Below are 24,027 nucleotides of genomic sequence, written 5' to 3'. Positions count from 1 at the left end.
TACATTTATCTTCTGAGGGCAAACAGATACAGAATAGGAATTTAAAAGTTCAGCCTTCTCAACATCATTTTTGACCTATTCGCCTTTTCATCCTGTAAAAATCCTACAGCATGTTTGACTTTTGTTTTGCTTTTGACAAAAATCAAAACCACTAAAATCATTTTTTATTGATTTTGGCCCCTCTTGAAAGCCTCAATTCATTTTTAGCTTTAGCTTTTCTGACATTTGCCTTACAGTTTCTGCAGACCCCATTATATTCTTCTTTAGATACCCCCCCCCCCCTCTTTCCATTTGATAAACATATTTTTCTTTCTTTTTAGCATGTATTTAAGTTCTGTGTTCATCCATTCTGGTCTCGTTAAATGCTTGCCATTCTTTTTTTTTTTTTGGAGATGGTTAACGATTATGTTATTAGAACTTCATTTTGCAATATTTCCCATCCTTCTTGGATATTTTGTCCATAAGAACATCCAGCCATTTGATTCTTCCTACGCTCTTTTTGAGTTCATTAAAATCTGCCTTCCTGAAATCCAACCTTGAGGTCTGAGCCTCCTCAGGTCTTTCTCTCTTTGCTATCCAAAAATTAAATTCTAACATGATTGCTGCTTCTTAATGTCCCTGCCACCCTTACATCCTAAACTATTTCCTCTCTGTTGGTAAAGTTAAGTACAAGATAGCAGATCTCCTTGTTTTCTTTTCTACCTTTTGGAAGATAAAGTTGTTAGCAAGAGCGGATACGAATTTGTTACCAATTATAATTAGGTGGCCAAGGAAGTACTCGTAAGTTTTTGTCATGCTCTTCCAACCGCTGTCGGACATTTCTAGCCATGAGACATGTCGCGTTGTTTTACAGGAAGTTCACATCTGTCCCAGGGAAGACAGACAGAATGTATGGTGTACATGCTCTGCAAAGATGGACTTATAGCTAAATTGGTCCCAAGTGCCTTCTATATAGATAAGCGGGCCCAGAGAATGCCATGAGTAAATTCTTCAGGTCAAAAAAACCACCACCGCCAACTTGTGTTCTTCCAGCAGTGGTTGCAGGGTGTTTCTTGTCTGACATGCTAACGTCTGATATTAAACTGAATGCCGCAACATTAAACCCTTCACCACTGTAGACCCGCAGTGATATCCCCATCATTACCATTACCATTCTAGAGCCACAGAAATTTTAGATATTTCCACCTTCCACACTCTAATCTTCCCTAGATATTCAATATTAATTCTTTCACAACCCTAGACATCTGGGGCATTAGATATAAACTACACTAACCTTCCAAATATGAATCCATTAGCAACCATAGACCAGCAGAAATATTGGGTGCCAAATCCTACACCCAAGGGTGTAGCTACAGAGTGATGGGCCTGGTTACAAATGTTCAGGCATTTCCATACTTTGACCATACTACAGTCTAAAAGTATATTTAGTGATCAGGGGTGTTTCCCCAGGAGTAAGGGAACTTTAAGAAAATTCAATCTTCGTGGTGCAAGACCTTGAGTAGTTTCTGCATCCACCCTCATTTCCTGCTACCTAAGGCCTCCTACATACCCAGGACCCTCTGTATGTATTAATATGCCCCAAAAAATCTTACTATCACTGTTTAATATCTTTTTTAAATCAGCCGAATCAATGTAACCTGAAACATAAGGTAAGACGCCACATCTCTTGCCCATATCTACCCAGGTGTCTAATAGAAACTCCAAGATATTGCTGTAAAGATTACATAAAATAACAAGTATTATCAATATTTCCTGATAGATTACAGGTCTTTATCGTACCTCATATCATCGGTGATAATCACTAGACACACACCAACCCTCTATCACTGGTCCACAATCTGTTTTTTAGGGGTCATAAACATTTGCAATGTTAGATCTTACTGTTTGTAGTAACCATAAGCAGTATGGTACCCACCCACGGTAAATGTTCCACAAACTGATTAAACAGCATCCCTACAGTATATAAATACCAACACTAAACACAGAGCCTGCATCCTCTGATTGAAAGCCGACATGGGTACCAAAGTCTTGTTACTCCTGACCGTCATCCTTGTCCTGGGGCAGCAGAGTCTGGCTGAACCTAGCCAGAGTGAAAGTGAAAGTGATGTCCAAAGTGACGGTGATTTAGATAGAGGTAAGTAGATATTATTATAGACCATATACATTTTTTCCAACCCCTGGCACAGAAGAAGCTAACTGTAAGCAACTGCTGATTTTGCCTCTCACTGGCATTATTATAGAGGCACTGTGGCTAGTTGGCCAGTTATGGAAGCAATGTGGCTACCTGGTACTATTATGGGAGCAGTATAGCTGACATTAGTGTTGCTGCTTAGGAGGGTATTCCTGTTGGTTGGCATTGTTATGGGAACACTATGACTGGCATTGTTATACTTTGACTGGCACTGTTTTGAGGATACATTAGGTCTTACAGTTTTTGTTAAAGGGGCACTGTTACTGTCTGGCCCCGCTTAAGGGTCACTTGTGGGCTAGCACTGTTAGGACACACAGTCTGTGGCTGGCTCGGACTACTATGTGAGACTGTAGCTGATTGAGACTGTTATGCAAGCACCTATTGGAGCACTTTGGATGGCGCTCTTGAAAGGGCATTGTGGACTACTGACATGGGAACACAATGACGGTGTCAGACTGGACTGCTAGGACCCACCAGTCCAATAGGTGAGGATTCCAGAGGTGCCATTCATGGTATATCTTGTAAGAGGTGAGATCACACGTAACAGCCACAGCACGGCCAAAAAATGCACCGAAATGTAGTGTGATCGTAAACCCGCAGTTTTCAAATTAACTTTTAAAGTCTCTGCGGTTTTGCTGACGGACAGTAGTTTTACCTACAAACATATGTGGCCATTAGCAATCAGTTAGAGAACCATGCTGTCTTGAAGAGAAACCGAATATCAATGTGTCTTCTGTTTAACCTCTCTACTAAGAAGGCTCTCTGGGTTTTCAGCTGTGTGTAGCTGGGAGTTATAGTTCCCTCTAGAGTGAGAACGGGGTGACAGGAACCTGACAATGAATGCATTTTAATTACCTAGTAGGAGGGAAGGTTCACATACTTGTTTCAGTAGTAGTTGCTATCTGACCTTTGCTTCATACTGTTCCAGTCTTGGGCTCCTCTCAGTCTGCTGCCTGGCTCTTGCCTTGGACTAGTGGCTATCTCAGCTATGTGAGCCGGTAATATATATGATCACTCAGTGCCAGGCAGTAGTGGAAAACTTCAAGATGTTTAGTGACAGGGGCAATGTCAAGAAGGCGGAAAGGGAGAATACTGGCTGGTCTGTCAGTGCGTCTAGATGTAATCTCAGCCAATGCATCTACAGAAATAGATAAACTGCCCAGTTTACTATATGTATAGATAGGCAGCATACAGCATCGCAGCCAATGTCTATGTAGTGTGCATGGGTGGGACGGCAGGGGGCTGCTTCTGTTCACGGCCTATCTGGGTATTCACCTGTTCTCCTGTGGACCAGTGCAAGCCTGAGGACATTTTGCCATCTGAAAAAAATGCAGCACCGACAATCTCACAGAATTTAGTTTTTTTCCTGTTTTTAAAACTAGAGAGGTCTTGTACATTCGTAAGATTTTTAACAAGAGTAAATACATTTACTTCTAGGTTTCAGCCAGAACATATATAAATTATTTCTCAGTTCTATAGCTGCAGATTTGCATCTTGTCATAAAATGGGGCTACATGACATAATACTGTATCCTCATTACCTAAAATGTGTGCTCCCTCATTGCACTGAAATAATTGAGGCTTTTCTTTCTTTTCATAAATATCTCCAGCATTGAAGAGGAGTGGATGCTACGTGTGGCCAGTTTTTAGAAAGAGTTGCGGCCGCCCAGGAATCAGCAGCAGGGGCTGTTCGGCTTTAGGTTGTTGCTTTGACAGCAGTCGTCAGTGGTGCTACCACGCTAGCAGACACGGTATGATTGTTTTTCTTCAAGTCATTATCTGAACAGACGATAAAGACAATTAAATCAGCTTCTTGGATAGCTGGGTGACAGCCAGTGCAAATCTCAGCTCTTAGAGCAGTTGTCACCCAACTTTCCCAGACCCCTGAATTATATGTTAAATAGTACCAGTGATTCTGCTCCTATAACATCACAGATATAGTGATGACTGACTAGTAAGGAACTTGGGGAAGCTGGGACAGGAAGCAGTCATATTTCTGCATGATGATATATTAACCCCTTGAAGACCAGGCACTGTAAATATACCATGCTTGGTCATGATTAGAGATGAGCGAACGTGTTCTTAACGAACACTTACGCACCCGGACACCGGCTTTACCGAGGACCTCAGTGTCCGCGCGTAAAGATTCGGGGGCCGCCGGGGGGCGGGGAGAGGCGCGGCGGCGCGGGCGGCAGCAGCGGGGAACAGGGGGGAGCCCTGTCTCTCTCCCTCTCCCCCCCACTCCCCGCCGCACCCCCCCGCGCTGCCACGGCGACCCCCGAACTTTTTTCGCCCGAGCACGGAATTGCTCGCAAAGTTCGGTGTTCGGGCGAAAAGGGGCGGAGCCGAACACGTTCGCTTATCTCTAGTCATGATCCTTAATCCAGCACCATAATAAAAATATGGCACGAGATTAAAGCTTCTCCTGCAATCTAGCAGAAACAGGTTAAGTCCTTGGCTGTATCTGACACAGCCGAGGACCTGAAGGAGAAGACAGGACCTGTTTTTAACTGCTTTTACCTTCTCTTTCATGGGTTACATAGTGCTCAGTGAGCGTTATGTTGAGAATGCAGGAAGTGGCAGTGCCATTTCCTGCATGGTATCCAGTGATCACATGATCATTGGCGACTGCCACCATATCTTCCCTATAATTGTAGACTATACAAATTATATATCAAAATGTCCAAAACAAAACGACAGTTTATTTTAATAATAAAAAGAATACTTTCAAAAATAAACATCCATTTAAAAAATATATATATTTTTTGTACACATTACTCCTAATAAAACAAAGGTGGGGGGGGGGAGGAAAAAGAAGGATAATACAGCAAAAATAATTTTGGCAGCCAATACAGCCATAAAACCAACACCTGTGCTGAAAAGGGTGTGGTCCTTTAGGACCAAAAAAATAGGACTTTAACCCCTTCCCGCTCCATGACGTACCGGTACGTCATGGAGCGGCGGGGTATGTATGAAGAGAGGTTGCGTGGCAACCTCTCTTCATACAGTGCGGGCGTCAGCTGTTTATAACAGCTGACACCCGCGGGCAATAGCCGCTATCGGCCATTCAGCCAATTGCGGCTATTAACCATTTAAATGCTGCTGTCAATTCTGACAGCGGCATTTAAATCCCCCAAACGATGTTTGGGGGTCCTGCACGCCCCCCCCCCCCCCGAGGTGAGATTGGGGGAGCCGTGCAGGTGTCATGGCAGCTGGGGGCCTACTGAAAGGGCCCCAGGGCTGCCTTACCAGACTGTCTATCAAGCCATCCCCGTTGGGTGGCCAGATAGACTGCCTGTTAAATTGCAGTATGACGTAATGCTATAGCATTACGTCATACTGCAGGAGCGATCAAAGCATTGCATGTTAAAGTCCCCAAGGGGGACTTCAAAGTAAAGTAAAAAAAAAAATCAATAAAGTTTTTTTAATTGTAAAAAAAAAAAGTGATAAAAGTTTAAATTAAAAAAATATGTATTTGGTATTACCACTTTCGTAAGAGTCCGATCTATCAAAGTAGTGCATTATTTTTCCCGCACGGTGAACGTCGTCCGAAAAAAAAATAAAGAACGCCAGAAATGCACTTTTTTAGTTACCCTGTCTCCCAGAAAAAACGCAATAAAAAGTGATCAAAAAGTTTTATGTATTCCAAATTGATAGTATCGGAATCTATAGGACATCCCGCAAAAAATGAGCCCTTGCTCAACTACGTCGATGGAAAAATAAAAAAGTTAAAAAAAATGACAGCAGAAAATAATTGAAAAAAAATTAAATGTCTTTGAAAAAAAAAAGAGTAGTATAGTAAGAAAAAAACCTATACAATTTTGGTATCTTAATAAACATACAGACCCATAGAATAAAGTTATCATGTCGCTTTTGTTGCCGTTTGTGCGCTGTAGAAACAAGAAGCACTAAAAGATGGCGAAATGTCGTTTTTTTCATTTTACTCCACTTAGATTTTTTAAAAAGTTTTTCAGTACATTATATGGTACATTAAATAGCACCATTGAAAAATACAACTTGTCCCATAAAAAAACAAGCCCTCATACAGCGACGTCGATGGATGAATAAAGGAGTTACGATTTTTTTTAAGGGGGGGGGGGGACAAAAATGGAAAAATATAAAGGGGCTGCGTCATTAAAGGGTTAAAGAATTTCATATATTTGTCTTATTGCAATAATAACATTCATTTTCCTTTACTTCCAGATGTGGATCAATGTTCCATCAGCCCCGAAAACAGGAAAGACTGTGGTTTCCCTGGAATAAGTGCTATCGATTGTTATTCCAAAGGCTGCTGTTATGACGCAAGTAAACAAGGAGCCATCTTTTGCTTCTATGGATCCAAGTAAAATAAAAGAAGGTAATGTAAAATGAAAGCTGTTACAGTATGGTTTATACATTTTAGCAGCTTGTAGATATTATCCAAATCAACAATATTTCCCCTTGCAAGGGAATGGGTTGAGCTCAAATAATAAGTAACAGAGGAAAAGCTACACAAATTGGAAATACACAGACTATCATAATAGATAAATATATATAAACTTTACTAAGGATACAAAGAGTTAAAAGCACTTAAAATCATGACAGGATCAAACATGTATCAGTCAGAGAATAATATATCTATGTGTACACATAACACCTAAACCAATAAAAAGGGCAGACTAGATGACAAAAGTCATATGAGCAATATAATGGCAATATAATCCTGATATAAAGTGCCTAAATATGGAAGCTGGGTTGTCATGTGACCAAGCTCCTCCTATGGAAAAAGAACATAAGGGATTCTTCATGGTCAAATATCACCCTGATCATTTAGTATAAGAATGTCATCAATATATCTTCAAAAAATTAGTTTTTAGTTAACCGCTTAAAGACATGGCCTATTTTGGACATAAGAACACAACGATTTTGGGGGGAGTTTCATCTCCACTTTCCAAAAGCCATAACTTTATTATTTTCTGCCAACATGGCCTCATGAGGGTTTGTTTTTTGCTTGGCAAACTGTAATTTTTATTTGTACCATTTTCGGATAAATATACTATATTGTAAAATTTTATAAATTTTTTTGAGAGCAGGGAGAGAAAAGCCATCAATTCAGCCATTTTTTTACATTTGTAGCATAAAGGCCGCATTATTTTTCTTGCGGGTCAGTAAATTAACAACAAAAATTCTTTTTTTTTTTTTTTGTAGGTTTTTCTACTTTTTCACAATAAAAACCCTGTTTTTGGAACAATTTTTTTGTCATTCTGTGATTATATTGCAGAGATCACAGCATGTAGGTGTGACCCCGGGCACAGGGCAGATGTTGAGAAGCTGGGAGGGTAAGATGTGCGCTTGTCACGGTGGCACTTGCCAGGCTCCCTCCCGGAGGAACGCACGTAGCCAAGGCCAGGGCAGCTCTGGGTTTCTTCCGGACACTCATAGGAATGGGATGCCCAATAAACTTGCAATCTAGGATGTTTTTTTTTACGGGTGACGCTACAATTCCGCTACCCACCGGAATGACCCTCAGTGGGATATAAGGGAGCCACAGAGAAACATAACGTACCTCAGGTCCCTGGGAACAGTCAGGGCCTCGCAAGACTTTACTAAAACAAGTTCCAGATAGAAGGTACAATTTGCGCAAAATTGGCAGTGCAGGTAGAGAAACAGACTTGAGAGTACCTCCACCCAGTGGTCCCAGACTTCAGGACAGTCGTGTGTGAAAAATAAATTGACGTACCTCTACTCAGTGATCGCCTAGATAAGGATGCCTGTGCGGGAAGAATAATCAGCAAGTAACTCTGCACTAGGCCTGGCTGTATACACCTTCCATTGCTCACACTCTCTCCCTTAAGTAGGAACTCACTCTTTCTTCATCCATAGTGCATGCACATGCAGGGAACCTCTCTCCCTCCTACATACTTCATTACGTGGGAGTTGATGGTACCCCCATGTGGCTGGCACTCCCAGGAACCCAGAGGAATAGAGTCTGCAGAATCTCCCAAGACTCCAAGACTTCAAAAGCTCAAAAGCCAAAAAGCGACAGTCACATCCAAAACACTCATATTTATCATCTCACTCATACCACGTGACTGACAAATTGATACAGTGCAAGCATCTCCCAGTCTCATGCAAGCACTTAACTTCTCATTTACTTCAGCTGTGCAATCCACATAACAGAATGATGAGACACTTTTGCACAGCGCACCGACAAAAGACATTACATGTATGACACTTAAAGAGGGGGCCAGAATTGTATTTACTGGGCCACTACAATAGCACTCCAGGTAAAGCAGATACACTGTCTTTGGTCTGGTTTAGGGTCTGAAGGATGGAGCATAAACTAACAAAGGGGCAACCCATCTGTTATGCTCCACTCCTCAGGTTCTCTACAACTTGGAATATTCCTCTTAAGACTTTACCAGTCACTACTATTTGTTCCATCTGCTACTTTTACCTAATGACTCTTTCACACAAGCGTTTTAATACAGTGCACTGCACTGAATGCCCATGTGCGGGATGCATGCGCGTGTAATATGTACCCAGATAGTGCATGCTCATGTGAGAGAGCCCTAACAGACAGAAAAATAAACTTATTTGTAACAGCAGAGGAAATAAATATCATTATACATGAAAATTATCATCTATTACATGGGAGAATTATTATTCGTTGTTTCATTAAATTAATTTCCAATATGACATTTTTGTTTGCAATGCTATACTGGAAGGAGGTGGAGGCCTAGATGTCAGGTCATGGCCACCTTTAAAGTCCTAATACCTGACAGCAGACAAGACTTCTAATACCTAAATGCAGATAATATGTAATACCTTGCATCCCAACCATAGTGGGTAGTAGGGATCTCCCAGATGGGCAGCAGAAGGACAAAAAAAAGCTAAAAACATAGCATGATGAAAAATATTTTGGTCCAAGCCCAATATAAATTCTGTGGCTAACCTCCATTGTTATTTATCTTACAGATCCGCCAACAAGTGGACCGCAACAATCTTCTATCAATGTGATTTTTCTTCTCATAATCATGTTTTATTAAAGTTCCAGAAATTGTTCTTCTTATATTCCTAATCTACAAATCATAAAGCATAAAAAAAGAAAATAAATTGTAGTTGCAATTGCAGATATTTTTGGTCTACTCTTTATTTATGCAGTGCTGAGCTCATCACGTACTCAGCAGCGTTGTATTGATATTGCACTCACTCACAGCAGTCCTTGTCCCCAGTGGACTCACAGTCTATATTCCCCATGTTATAGGCATACTAGGGACAATTCAATAGGAATTGGAGTTTTAATATGTTGGTAGGAAGAAAACTGTTTGAGCTGTACAGTTTATGATCATATACACAGCGCCAGTTCCTGGTGACCCAGTGATATATGCCTGGTGGCCAAGTAGTATTTGTAGAGTACAGTCCCTTGTAATGGCCTTGATCCGTCAAGCGTAGCAAAAAGATCAAAGCCAGTATGTTTGGACACCAGCGTAAAAAGTCTTTAGAGTTTAAGATCCATCATGGCCTTTATTAAAAAATCCATCTTAAAAGAATCCACCAATTCACAAGTACAAGCGTCTGGAGCAATTTCAGTTGGAACATTAGCCTCCGCTATTGCGTGCATAAAAATGTTCCATCCCACCGGAATAGTTTTTCTCACGATCGTGTGACTCTGCGTTGTAGGTCTTATCAGCGCTGGTCAATTGGTTCAGGGAATTATTGCATTTTTTAAAATCAGTTTGTTCTTAACACTACACTTGATAATATTCCGGTGATTGAGTAGCTCGCTCATCAATTGAGTAGCGTTTTTCTTGCACACTTGCGGTAGGTCTCAGGGTTGCATGACAGCTGTTATTTCAGAATTATAACATTCTCTATCGGCAGCATGTATAGTTGGTATAGAGTAATGTGTTGTATCCGTATTGGAGTCTTATCAAATCGATATAACTGTGAACTCTGACGTTTATAGTTCAGAACTGAGGTATAGACTGATGAGCTGTTTTCATTTAGTCACCCTAGACACTAATATCCAAGCCCAGTAGGTGGACGGTGTAGTGATGAATGGAGATGTTTATTATTAGTTACCCATCTGCAACCATTAACTATGCTAATTAGTATGGTCTCAGGATGGTCTGGGGTGGTCTGCATGGTGATGAATGGACATGTCTATTATTATTACACATCTGAAGTCAATAAACATGAAAAGTTCTACAAGCTCTACAAGTCATGTTAAATACACATGGAATGGGACATTTGTGGTGGCTATCACTGAATTTCTCCTTAATAAAGAATTGCACCAAAAGATCATTCTTTTCAAAATCAGCAATAAAGAAATGTAAAATGCGGTCATAAGATAATCCACAACACTATGTGCATTGCCAACTTGAAAGGCAACAAGTTCGGATACGGCTTTAAAGAAGGACAAGTGGGTTGATACAACACTATTTAATTAATATGATAATAAATGAACAAAATTATATAAAATGGATGATAGTTAAACAACATAAAATAGGTGATATTTAGAGATGAGCGAACGTACTCGTCCGAGCTTGATGCTCGGGCGAATATTAGCGTGTTCGGGATGCTCGTTACTCGTAACGAGCACCACGCGGTGTTCGGGTTACTTTCAGTTTCATCTCTGAGACGTTAGCGCGCTTTTCTGGCCAATTGAAATACAGGGAAGGCATTACAACTTCCTCCTGTGTTGTTCCAGCCCTATACCACCCCCCCCTGCTGTGAGTGGCTGGGGAGATCAGATGTCACCCGAGTATAAACATCGGCCCCTCACGCGGCTCGCCTCAGATGCCTTGTGAGTTAGCTGAGGGAAAGTCCAGTTGTATTGGAGTTGCTGTAGGGAGAGTGTTTGTAGTGAGTGTAGGCTTCAAGAACCCCAACGGTCCTTCTTAGGGCCACATCTACCTGTGTGCAGGCTGCTGTTAGCAGTGGATATATTTTTTTTTTCTCAAAATCGGCTGTGCAGAGCATTGCACCCTGCATTAGGGACAGAAGTGGTGGTTAGGCAGGGAGAGTGTTAGGAGTGAGTGTAGGCTTCAAGAACCCCAACGGTCCTTTCTAGGGCCACATTTAACCGTGTGGAGTACTGTGCAGGCTGCTGTTAGCTGTGTTGCATTTTTTTTGCCTCAAAATCGGCTGTGCAGAGCATTGCACGCTCCATTGATACTACAGGGACAGAATTGTGTAGGCAGGGCCACAACACAGTTATTATTAATTGAATAGACGCAGTGGGCCTTTCCTTTTAAAAAAAGTGAAAAAATTATATTTGGCCTGCCTCTGTCAGTCCTAAGGGCTCTGGGTACGTGTGTGCTGCGTGGAGAACGTAAAAATAATCAGACGCAGCCAGCTACGGTTGACTGCAGGCTTGCGCCAATTTCTTTCCTGCCTGGGAAATACCTGCTCTGCCATAGTTAATAACTCTGCAACACTAAAGTTCTGTGACACATTTGCAGGGCCACAACACAGTTATTAAACTTATTATTCATTGACTAGATGCAGTGGGCCTTTCCTTTTAAAAAAAGTGAAAAAATTATATTTGGCCTGCCTCTGTCAGTCCTAAGGGCTCTGGGTACGTGTGTGCTGCGTGGAGAACGTAAAAATAATCAGACGCAGCCAGCTACGGTTGACTGCAGGCTTGCGCCAATTTCTTTCCTGCCTGGGAAATACCTGCTCTGCCATAGTTAATAACTCTGCAACACTAAAGTTCTGTGACACATTTGCAGGGCCACAACACAGTTATTAAACTTATTATTCATTGACTAGATGCAGTGGGCCTTTCCTTTTAAAAAAAGTGAAAAAATTATATTTGGCCTGCCTCTGTCAGTCCTAAGGGCTCTGGGTACGTGTGTGCTGCGTGGAGAACGTAAAAATAATCAGACGCAGCCAGCTACGGTTGACTGCAGGCTTGCGCCAATTTTTTTCCTGCCTGGGAAATACCTGCTCTGCCATAGTTAATAACTCTGCAACACTAAAGTTCTGTGACACATTTGCAGGGGCACAACACAGTTATTAAACTTATTATTCATTGACTAGACGCAGTGGGCCTTTCCTTTTAAAAAAAAGTGAAAAAATTATATTTGGCCTGCCTCTGTCAGTCCTAAGGGCTCTGGGTACGTGTGTGCTGCGTGGAGAACGTAAAAATAATCAGACGCAGCCAGCTACGGTTGACTGCAGGCTTGTGCCAATTTCTTTCCTGCCTGGGAAATCAAATCACTGGTAATACAGCATGCTGAGGGGTAGGGGTAGGCCTAGAGGACGTGGACGCGGCCGAGGACGCGGAGGCCCAAGTCAGGGTGTGGGCACAGGCCGAGCTCCTGATCCAGGTGTATCGCAGCCGACTGCTGCGCGATTAGGAGAGAGGCACGTTTCTGGCGTACCGACATTCATCGCACAATTCATGGGTCCACGCGGGAGACCTTAATTAGAAAATGAGCAGTGTGAGCAGGTCCTGTCGTGGATGGCAGAAAGTGCTTCGAGCAACCTATCGTCCACCCACAGTTCTGCGCCGTCCACTGCTGCAAATCCGAATCCTCTGTCTGCTGCTCCTGCTTCCTCCCAGCCTCCTCACTCCACTCCAATGACACATGCTTAGCTGCGGGAAGACTCCCAGGAACTGTTCTCGGGCCCCTGCTCAGATTGGGCAGCAGCGGTTCCTCTCCCACCAGAGGAGTTTATCGTCACTAATGCACAACCATTGCAAAGTTCCCGGGGTCCGGGGGATGAGGCTGGGGACTTCCGCCAACTGTCTCAAGACCTTTCTGTGGGTGAGGAGGACGATGACGATGAGACACAGTTGTCTTGCAGTCAGGTAGTAGTGAGGGCAGTAAGTCCGAGGGAGGAGCACACAGAGGATTCTGAGGAAGAGCAGCAGGACGATGAGGTGACTGACCCCACCTGGTTTGCAACGCCTACTCAGGACAGGTCTTCAGAGGGGGAGGCAAGGGCAGCATCAGGGCAGGTTGCAAGAGGCAGTGTGGTGTCCAGGGGTAGAGGCAGGGCCAGACCGAATAATCCACCAAGTGTTTCCCAAAGCGCCCCCTCGCGCCATGCCACCCTGCAGAGGCCAAGGTGCTCTAAGGTCTGGCAGTTTTGCACAGAGACGCCTGACGACCGAAGAACAGTGGTGTGCAACCTTTGTCGCGCCAAGATCAGCCGGGGAGCCACCACCAACAGCCTCACCACCACCAGCATGCGCAGACATATGATGGCCAAGCACCCCACAAGGTGGGACGAAGGCCGTTCACCGCCTCCGGTTTGCACCGCTGCCTCTCCCCCTGTGCCCCAACCTGCCACTGAGATCCAACCCCCCTCTCAGGACACAGGCACTACCGTCTCATGGCCTGCACCCACACCCTCACCTCCGCTGTCCTCGGCCCCATCCACCAGTGTCTGTCAGCGCACCGTCCAGCCGTCGCTAGCGCAACTGTTGGAGCGCAAGCGCAAGTACGCCGCCACGCACCCGCACGCTCAAGCGTTAACCGTCCACATAGCCAAATTTATCTGCCTTGAGATGCTGCCATATAGGGTTGTGGAAACGGAGTCCTTCAAAAGTATGATGGCGGCGGCGGCCCCGCGCTACTCAGTTCCCAGTCGCCACTACTTTTCCCGATGTGCCGTCCCAGCCCTGCACGACCACGTCTCCCGCAACATTGTACGCGCCCTCACCAACGCGGTTACTGCCAAGGTCCACTTAACAACGGACACGTGGACAAGCACAGGCGGCCAGGGCCACTACATCTCCCTGACGGCACATTGGGTGAATTTAGTGGAGGCTGGGACAGAGTCAGAGCTTGGGACCGCTCACGTCCTACCCACCCCCAGAATTGCGGGCCCCAGCTCGGTGGTGGTATCTGCGGCGGTGTATGCTTCCTCCACTAAAGCACCCTCCTCCTCCTCCGCAACCTCTGTCTTGCAATCAAGATGTGTCAGCAGCACGTTGGCAGCAGTCGGTGTCGCGCGGCGTGGCAGCACAGCGGTGGGCAAGCGGCAGCAGGCCGTGCTGAAACTACTCAGCTTAGGAGATAAGAGGCACACGGTCCACAAACTGCTGCAGGGTCTGACAGAGCAGACCGACCGCTGGCTTGCGCCGCTGAGCCTCCAACCGGGCATGGTCGTGTGTGACAACGGCCGTAACCTGGTGGCGGCTCTGCAGCTCGGCAGCCTCACGCACGTGCCATGCCTGGCCCACGTCTTTAATTTGGTGGTTCAGCGCTTTCTGAAAAGCTACCCACGCTTGTCAGACCTGCTCGTAAAGGTGCGCCGGCTTTGCGCACATTTCCGCAGGTCCCACACGGACGCTGCCACCCTGCGCACCCTGCAACATCGCTTTAATCTGCCAGTGCACCGACTGCTGTGCGACGTGCCCCCACGGTGGAACTCTACGCTGCACATGTTGGCCAGGCTCTATGAGCAGCGTAGAGCTATAGTGGAATACCAACTCCAACATGGGCGGCGCAGTGGGAGTCAGCCTCCTCAATTATTTTCAGAAGAGTGGGCCTGGTTGGCAGACATCTGCCAGAACCTTGGAAACTTTGAGCAGTCTACCCAGGTGGTGAGCGGCGATGCTGCAATCATTAGCGTCACCATTCCTCTGCTATGCATCTTGAAAAGTTCCCTGCAAAGCATAAAGGCAGATGCTTTGCGCTCGGAAACGGAGGCGGGGGAAGACAGTATGTCGCTGGATAGTCAGAGCACCCTCCTGTCTATATCTCAGCGCGTTCAGGAGGAGGAGGAGGAGCATGAGGAGGATGAGGAGGAGGGGGAAGAGACAGCTTGGCCCACTGCTGACGGTACCCAAGCTGCTTGCCTGTCATCCTTTCAGCGTGTATGGCCTGAGGAGGAGGAGGAGGAGGAGGGGGATCCTGAAAGTGATCTTCCTAGTGAAGACAGCCATGTGTTGCGTACAGGTACCCTGGCACACATGGCTGACTTCATGTTAGGATGCCTTTCTCGTGACCCTCGCGTTACACGCATTCTGGCCACTACGGATTACTGGGTGTACACACTGCTCGACCCACGGTATAAGGAGAACCTTCCCACTCTCATTCCCGAAGAGGAAAGGGGTTCGAGAGTGCTGCTATACCACAGGACCCTTGCGGACAAGCTGATGGTAAAATTCCCATCCGCCAGTGCTCGAGGCAGAAGGCGCAGTTCCGAGGGCCAGGTAGCAGGGGAGGTGCGGAGGTCGAGCAGCATGTACAGCACAGACAGTGCAACAGTCTTTAAGGGCCTGGACAGCTTTATGGCTCCCCACCAAGACTGTGTCACCGCTCCCCAGTCAAGGCTGAGTCGGCGGGAGCACTGTAAAAGGATGGTGAGGGAGTACGTAGCCGATCGCACCACCGTCCTCCGTGACGCCTCTGCCACCTACAACTACTGGGTGTCGAAGCTGGACACGTGGCCTGAACTAGCGCTGTATGCCCTGGAGGTGCTTGCTTGTCCTGCGGCTAGCGTCTTGTCGGAGAGGGTGTTTAGTGCGGCTGGGGGAATCATCACAGATAAGCGTACCCGCCTGTCAACCGACAGTGCCGACAGGCTAACACTCATCAAGATGAACAAAGCCTGGATTTCCCCAGACTTCTCTTCTCCACCAGCGGACAGCAGCGATACCTAAGCAATACGTAGGCTGCACCCGCGGATGGAAGCATCGTTCTCTCTCACCATCCAAAACGGGGACATTTCTGCTTCATCAATCTGTGTATAATATTCCTCCTCCTCCTCCTGCTCCTCCTCCTGAAACCTCACGTAATCACGCAGAACGGGCAATTTTTCTTAGGACCACAAGGCTCACTCATATAATTTTTCTAAACAATTTTTATACGTTTCAATGCTCTTAAAAGCGTTGAAACTGTAACTTGAACCAATTTTTCGTTAAACTGGGCTGCCTCCAGGCCTAGTTACCACTTAAGCCACATTAACCAAAGCAATTAATGGGTTTCACCTGCCATCTTGGTTGGGCATGGCCAATTTTTACTGAGGTACTTCACTACTGTTGGTACACCAATTTTTGGGGGCCCTCACCTACAGTGTAATCATAGCAATTTCTATGTTCTTCGCCTGCACTCATGGTACAGAAAGGTGTGTGGGGTTGGCCTACACTTTAGCTACATAAATGTAACTTGGGCCTTGTCTATACTGCAGCTACTGAAATGGAACTAAGACTGCGCTCCCACTATACTGCTGCTTCGGAATTGTTACTGGGGCCTGTCTAGGCTGCTACTATTACTGAAATGGAACTAAGACTGTGCTCCCACTATACTACTGCTTCGGAATTGTTACTGGGGCCTGTGTAGGCTGCTACTATTACTGAAATGGAACTAAGACTGTGCTCCTCGTATACTGCTGCTTCGGAATTGTTACTGGGGCCTGTCTTCAGTGCTACTATTACTGAAATGGAACGAAGACTGCGCTCCCACTATACTGCTGCTTCAGAATTGTTACTGGGGCCTGTCTTGAGTGCTACTATTACTGAAATGGAACTAATACTGTGCTCCCCCTATAATGCTGCTTCAGAATTGTTACTGGGGCCTGTCTTGAGTGCTACTATTACTGAAATGGAACGAAGACTGCGCTCCTCCTATAATGCTGCTAGTGATATGTTAGTGGGGCCTGTCCTAATGCTACCGCTGAAATGTTACTAATTATGGGCTCTGCCTATACCGCTGCTAATGGTATGTGTCTGGGGTGTGGAAACAGAGGCTTCCCAAAGACATGATGGCGGCGAGGCCATTTCCCACCAACGCTGTTACTGTTAAGGTGCATATAACCACGGACACGTGGAGAGGACACGTAGTGCCTCAAAAACATCCCCCGCCACGGCCCACTTAATCCTGGCCACATTCCGAAAACCAACAAAATAAAACCGCGCTACTAGATCCGCAGTCACCACCACATTACCACCAACGCGGTTACTGTTAAGGTGCATATAACCACGGACACGTGGAGAGGACACATAGTGCCTCAAAAACATTCCCCTCCTCCTCCAACAATGAAAACATTCTTGGCAAATGCCTTTGCATTGGTTCGTCTGGTGGCAGTCCAAGAATTTCACCTTTACCGACACAACAAGAGAGCCCCCCCACCATCCCCCCGCCACGGCCCACTTAATCCTGGCCACATTCCGAAAACTAACAAAATAAAACCGCGCTACTAGGTCCGCAGTCACCACCACATTACCACCAACGCGGTTACTGTTAAGGTACATATTACCAGTCTGACTGGGGCATGCAGTGTGGGCCGAAGCCCACCTGTATTAAGCACGACATTACTACCTCAGCTGTGTTGGGCAATGCAATGGGATATTTTTATGTACCGCCGGTGGGTTCCAGGGAGCCACCCATGCTGTGGGTCCACAGGGAATTATAAATGCATCTGTTTCCACTTGTAAAGAACCCCAGTCTGACTGGGGCATGCAGTGTGGGCCGAAGCCCACCTTCATTAAGCACGACATTACTACCTCAGCTGTGTTGGGCAATGCAATGGGATATTTTTATGTACCGCCGGTGGGTTCCAGGGAGCCACCCATGCTGTGGGTCCACAGGGAATTATAAATGCATCTGTTTCCACTTGTAAAGAACCCCAGTCAGACTGGGGCATGCAGTGTGGGCCGAAGCCCACCTGCATTAAGCACGACATTACTACCTCAGCTGTGTTGGGCAATGCAATGGGATATTTTTATGTACCGCCGGTGGCTTCCTGGCACCCACCCATGCTGTGGGTCCACAGGGAATTATAAATGCATCTGTTTTTACTTGTAAAGAACCCCAGTCTGACTGGGGCATGCAGTGTGGGCCGAAGCCCACCTGCATTAAGCACGACATTACTACCTCAGCTGTGTTGGGCAATGCAATGGGATATTTTTATGTACCGCCGGTGGCTTCCTGGCACCCACCCATGCTGTGGGTCCACAGGGAATTATAAATGCATCTGTTTCCACTTCTAAAGAACCCCAGTCAGACTGGGGCATGCAGTGTGGGCCGAAGCCCACCTGCATTAAGCACGACATTACTACCTCAGCTGTGTTGGGCAATGCAATGGGATATTTTTGTGTACCGCCAGTGGGCTCCAGGGAGCCACCCATGCTGTCGGTCGACAGGGACTTCACAATAGGGAGTTGTACCTGCCTGTGTCTATGAATTAAAAAGCCCGGTCTGACTGGGGCATGCAGAGACACCTTGACAGAATGAATAGTGTGTGGCACATAGGTTCCCCATTGCTATGCCCACGTGTGCAGCTCCTGATGGCGGTGGCACAGGATTCTATTTCTCATTGCTTCTGTACAGCATTGTGGGCTATCGCCCCGCCCCTTTTAAAGAGGGTCGCTGCCTAGCCGTGCCAACCCTCTGCAGTGTGTGCCTGCGGTTCCTCCTCATGGCAGACGCACTTATAAATAGACATGAGGGTGGTGTGGCATGAGGGCTGCTGAAGGCTGCGCAGGGACACTTTGGTGTGCGCTGTGGGGGGGAGGGGGGGCGGTTGGGCAGCATGTAACCCAGGAGAAGTGGCAGCGGAGTGTCATGCAGGCAGTGATTGTGCTTTGTTGGAGGTAGTGTGGTGCATAGCCAAGGTATGCATTGCTAATGAGGGCTTTTCAGAAGTAAAAGTTGTTGGGAGGGGGGGGGGGCTCACTCTTGCCGCTATTGTGGCTTAATAGTGGGACCTGTGAACTTGAGATGCAGCCCAACATGTAGCCCCTCGCCTGCCCTATCCGTTGCTGTGTCGTTCCCATCACTTTCTTGAATTGCCCAGATTTTCACACATGGAAACCTTAGCGAGCATCGGCGAAATACAAAAATGCTCGGGTCGCCCATTGACTTCAATGGGGCTCGTTATTCGAAACGAACCCTCGAGCATCGCGAAAATTTCGTCCCGAGTAACGAGCACCCGAGCATTTTGGTGCTCGCTCATCTCTGATATTGCATACTTTTACACTATTTCTTAGGCAAAGGTTAAATACTAATATCACCAAGGGATATACATGAACACATTAATATTACACATGAATATACTTACAATACATAAACTACATCTGTTCAGCTGGATGAATACCCACCACTGGACAGTGTCCATCATCTCCGAGTCTTGTCTGAATTTACATTCGACTGAAGAAGCGGGGGGCAGCCGAAGACAGAGAGTCCTTGGGAACTACACTATGAGAGAGCATCCTCATAGGTTACAGGCTTCTGACCATCTTCGTTCTGCTCCAGCTTATATACGCAAAAAGATATATACGTGTAGCTATTGACAAGTTTGAGTCCTACACACCTGTGGGTGGCCAATCCAGCAGGCATCTATGAGTCAAAGATCACAAGACCCTTCAGATAACTGATGGCTCAGTACCAGATAATTACAATGTTAAAGGTCACAAGACCATTCAGTAATAGATGGCTCTTTGTCAGATAGCTACAAAGCTCCACTTGGTTACAGGATCTACAATGGGTATTCCTAAAAAGGTTTTATAGGCTCGGGTCAATTACAGTTCACATTAGTTTTATCCTGACAAAATTAAGGATATAATAAATCACTTTATACAACTATCTATACAGTTCTGTAATATAATATAATCACGCAGTAATGGCCGCAGAATATACTATCTGTATCCTGTATTTGATTATTCTGCTATGTGTATGTCTGGCAATTTTTTTGTTTTTTAAATCTATAAAAGCTGAAGGAAAAATTTCACTTGTTGGAGTAATCCATAGCTGCCAAAAAATGACTCTCTCATTGTTACATAGTACTATTAATACCCAGTGGTGTCCTCGCTGGCTGGAATAATTGGTATTCATTATATAAGCTGCTGGCCTTTTAGCTACATTATAGGTCGGTAAGAAATCGCAGGGCAATACGCCAGCAAATAAACGCGCCGTATAAGGATCCGATTTCAAAAGATTTGTAAGCTGTAGCGTGTTCATAGTTAGTTGTAATCATACAGAACTTCTCTTCAGTGGTTTATTTCCAGAATAGCAGGGTTGACGGTGTATACTATCATATTTACAGTATGTAGTGTCGGTACGGCAAATCTTATTTCCGCTTGCAGGTTTCATCATTTAACGAGGGAGTAGTGCGTGCCTGGCTTCAAATCCAGGGAAAGGTCAAAAGCAAAAAAATGTATATCCGCTAATGAACTCGTTTCTGTCAATAGAAATGGTGCTATCCATTTTCTGCTTTCCGGATATACGTATGAGAGCCATGTATTCTCTAATGGCTAATTCAGCGTTTAAATCAGTTTGAAAAGGCCTGGCGGGGATCTGTTGTCTGTCCAAATACAGAGCCGCATGGTTAATGGAATAATGATAAAAACAGAGAGGATGTTTTTGGGAAGCTACTGCTAAAGGCTTCATTATCGACAAACCCTAATATCACAGTTTTAGGGATCTGCCCAAGAATAAATTTTCATGGTTGGTAATTCTCATTCCCGCAGGTCTGCTGGGGGATGGTGGGGGGGCTCTCTTGTTGTGTCGGTAAAGGTGAAATTCTTGGACTGCCACCAGACGAACCAATGCAAAGGCATTTGCCAAGAATGTTTTCATTGTTGGAGGAGGAGGGGAATGTTTTTGAGGCACTATGTGTCCTCTCCACGTGTCCGTGGTTATATGCACCTTAACAGTAACCGCGTTGGTGGTAATGTGGTGGTGACTGCGGATCTAGTAGCGCGGTTTTATTTTGTTGGTTTTCGGAATGTGGCCAGGATTAAGTGGGCCGTGGCGGGGGATGTTTTTGAGGCACTACGTGTCCTCTCCACGTGTCCGTGGTTATATGCACCTTAACAGTAACAGCGTTGGTGGGAAATGGCCTCGCCGCCATCATGTCTTTGGGAAGCCTCTGTTTCCACACCCCAGACACATACCATTAGCAGCGGTATAGGCAGAGCCCATAATTAGTAACATTTCAGCGGTAGCATTAGGACAGGCCCCACTAACACATCACTAGCAGCATTATAGGGGGAGCACAGTATTAGTTCCATTTCAGTAATAGTAGCACTCAAGACAGGCCCCAGTAACAATTCTGAAGCAGCAGTATAGTGGGAGCGCAGTCTTCGTTCCATTTCAGTAATAGTAGCACTCAAGACAGGCCCCAGTAACAATTCTGAAGCAGCAGTATACGAGGAGCACAGTCTTAGTTCCATTTCAGTAATAGTAGCAGCCTACACAGGCCCCAGTAACAATTCCGAAGCAGCAGTATAGTGGGAGCACAGTCTTAGTTCCATTTCAGTAATAGTAGCAGCCTAGACAGGCCCCAGTAACAATTCCGAAGTAGCAGTATAGTGGGAGCGCAGTCTTAGTTCCATTTCAGTAGCTGCAGTATAGACAAGGCCCAAGTTACATTTATGTAGCTAAAGTGTAGGCCAACCCCACACACCTTTCTGTACCATGAGTGCAGGCGAAGAACATAGAAATTGCTATGATTACACTGTAGGTGAGGGCCCCCAAAAATTGGTGTACCAACAGTAGTGAAGTACCTCAGTAAAAATTGGCCATGCCCAACCAAGATGGCAGGTGAAACCCATTAATTGCTTTGGTTAATGTGGCTTAAGTGGTAACTAGGCCTGGAGGCAGCCCAGTTTAACGAAAAATTGGTTCAAGTTACAGTTTCAACGCTTTTAAGAGCATTGAAACGTATAAAAATTGTTTAGAAAAATTATATGAGTGAGCCTTGTGGCCCTAAGAAAAATTGCCCGTTCTGCGTGATTACGTGAGGTTTCAGGAGGAGGAGCAGGAGGAGGAGGAGGAATATTATACACAGATTGATGAAGCAGAAATGTCCCCGTTTTGGATGGTGAGAGAGAACGATGCTTCCATCCGCGGGTGCAGCCTACGTATTGCTTACGTATAAGGATTAAAAAACTATAAATGTAGAAAATGGTGAGTAATAACTCACCTGGTGCACAGTGTGCTCCTGGTTAAAGGAGCCACCGGCACCCGATATCCACGTTCGCCTTCAGAAAAAGCCTGGTCCTCAATCCTGTGTTCGCAGGAGAGACGTCCCGGGGTGAAAAGCCCTCAAGGCTTTAGATATCCAAACAGGTATACAATGAAGAAAAGTACCCCCGCGCTCCGGGACCAGGAAACTCCGTTTTATATTATTAAATACACTTTTATTGCTGCGACGCGTTTTGACGGTACACAGCCGTCTTTTTCAAGCATTACATAAGCAAACATACAAACATCTTTATAAGTACAAATAAATCAATCTCTACTCACTACACCCGGTTACGGAGAACGCCGCGTCCCGGCGCCATCTTGAAACCACGTGGAGTGACCCATCATACATTTCACGTGATCATGAACACGTCACCTACTCCATTCTTAAAAAAGATCCTTTACTAGGATCTCTATTGCAACCCGATCACATGATCGGGTAGATCTATCTTACTCCGTTAAAACATATATTTAGCAAAGTATCATAGTTATCAATAAGTCATTATTCCTATCCCTTTTAAAATATCATTATATGATTATTAAAATATAATTATTAAAAAAAAAAGTTTTTTTTCCTTTGTAGATTTAAACCATAAACCCATTAAATAATGGATGTATATTCAAAAAAGAAATGAATGATCAAATTATCACATAGTTCCTCTATATATATAAATATAAATAAATAAATATAAATGTATAAATATATAAACCACATATTAACCCTTGACATTCCATTTTAGTTTAATAAATCCATAAATATCAAAACAACCACATTATTATATAATTACAGCCTAAAAAATTCTTCATGTATAAATACTCTATAAATTTGATGTAACAAATATATATATTATCTCTCTAATGTTCTATCAATAATGAATCCAATATTTCTCCCTATTATGTATTATTTCATTATTAAAAAACCCTTCCATAGAACCCTCATTGAAAAAAAAAAAAAAAAATATATATATATATATATATATATATATATATATATATATATATATATTAAATACACATATAAAAAGATCTTACTCCCCAGTGAAGTATTCTCCGCTACCTGATATGAAGAATTCCAATGGAGTATTGTCGATGAGCGCTCAGCCAATCACAGACAGCCCTCAGCCAATCATTGAATGACAGCTAAGTGCTGCCTGTGATTGGTCACAGCACTCAGCCAATCACAGGCAGCTCTTGGCCAATTATAGAATTCTCTGAATGGCCAGGTGCTGCCTGTGATTGGCTGAGTGCCATACAGTGGTTTAATTTTTTCTGGCACTGCATAGAGCCTCTCATATCGACCAGTCTATGTGGGCGGTGAATTACCACTAGGTCTCAGCGCTATACAGGGGTAGATTTGAGAGACTCTGCGCAGGGTCAGAAAAAATTAAACCACTGTATAGCGCTGAAACCTAGTGGTAATTCACCATCCACAGAGACTGGTAGATTTGAGAGACTCTGCGCAGGGCCAGAAAAAATTAACCCAGTCTCTGTGTGCGGTGGACTAGTCCTAGTTCTCAGCGCTATACACTGGTTAAATGTTTTCTGGCCTTCCTCAGAGTTTCTCAAATCTACCAGTCTCTGTGGGTGGTAAATTACCACTAGGTATTAGCGGTATACAGTGGGTTAATATTTTCTGGCCATACTCAAAGCCTCTCAAATCTTCAAGTCTCTGTGGGCGGTGAATTAGGCCTAGATCTCAGTGCTTTAAACTGCTTTAATTTTTTCTGGCACTGCAAAGGGCCTCTCATATCTACCAGTCTCTGTGGGCAGTGAATTAGCCCAAGGTATCAGCGTTATACGCTTGTTAAATTATTTCTGGCGCAGCTCAGAGCCTCTCAAATCTAACAATCTTTGTGGGTGATGAATTAGCCCTAGGTATCAGCGCTTCACACAGGTTAAATTTTTTCTGATGTTGCTGAAGGCCTCT

General features: G+C 44.9%; 1 long non-coding RNA gene across 1 annotated transcript; it reads left to right on the top strand.

Annotated features, from left to right (window-relative positions):
• Positions 1-3,868: 3,868 nt before the first annotated feature.
• LOC136624607 (uncharacterized) lies at positions 3,869-9,190 on the top strand. The gene is made up of 3 exons (XR_010792359.1): positions 3,869-3,941; positions 6,394-6,547; positions 9,148-9,190. It is a non-coding gene; the product is annotated as an uncharacterized lncRNA (long non-coding RNA).
• The last annotated feature ends 14,837 nt before the right edge of the window (positions 9,191-24,027 follow it).

This window comes from Eleutherodactylus coqui, chromosome 4 (genome assembly GCF_035609145.1).
Source record: "Eleutherodactylus coqui strain aEleCoq1 chromosome 4, aEleCoq1.hap1, whole genome shotgun sequence".
Classification (NCBI taxonomy): Eukaryota; Metazoa; Chordata; class Amphibia; order Anura; family Eleutherodactylidae; genus Eleutherodactylus; species Eleutherodactylus coqui.
This window is presented reverse-complemented; position numbering and strand designations above follow the sequence as displayed.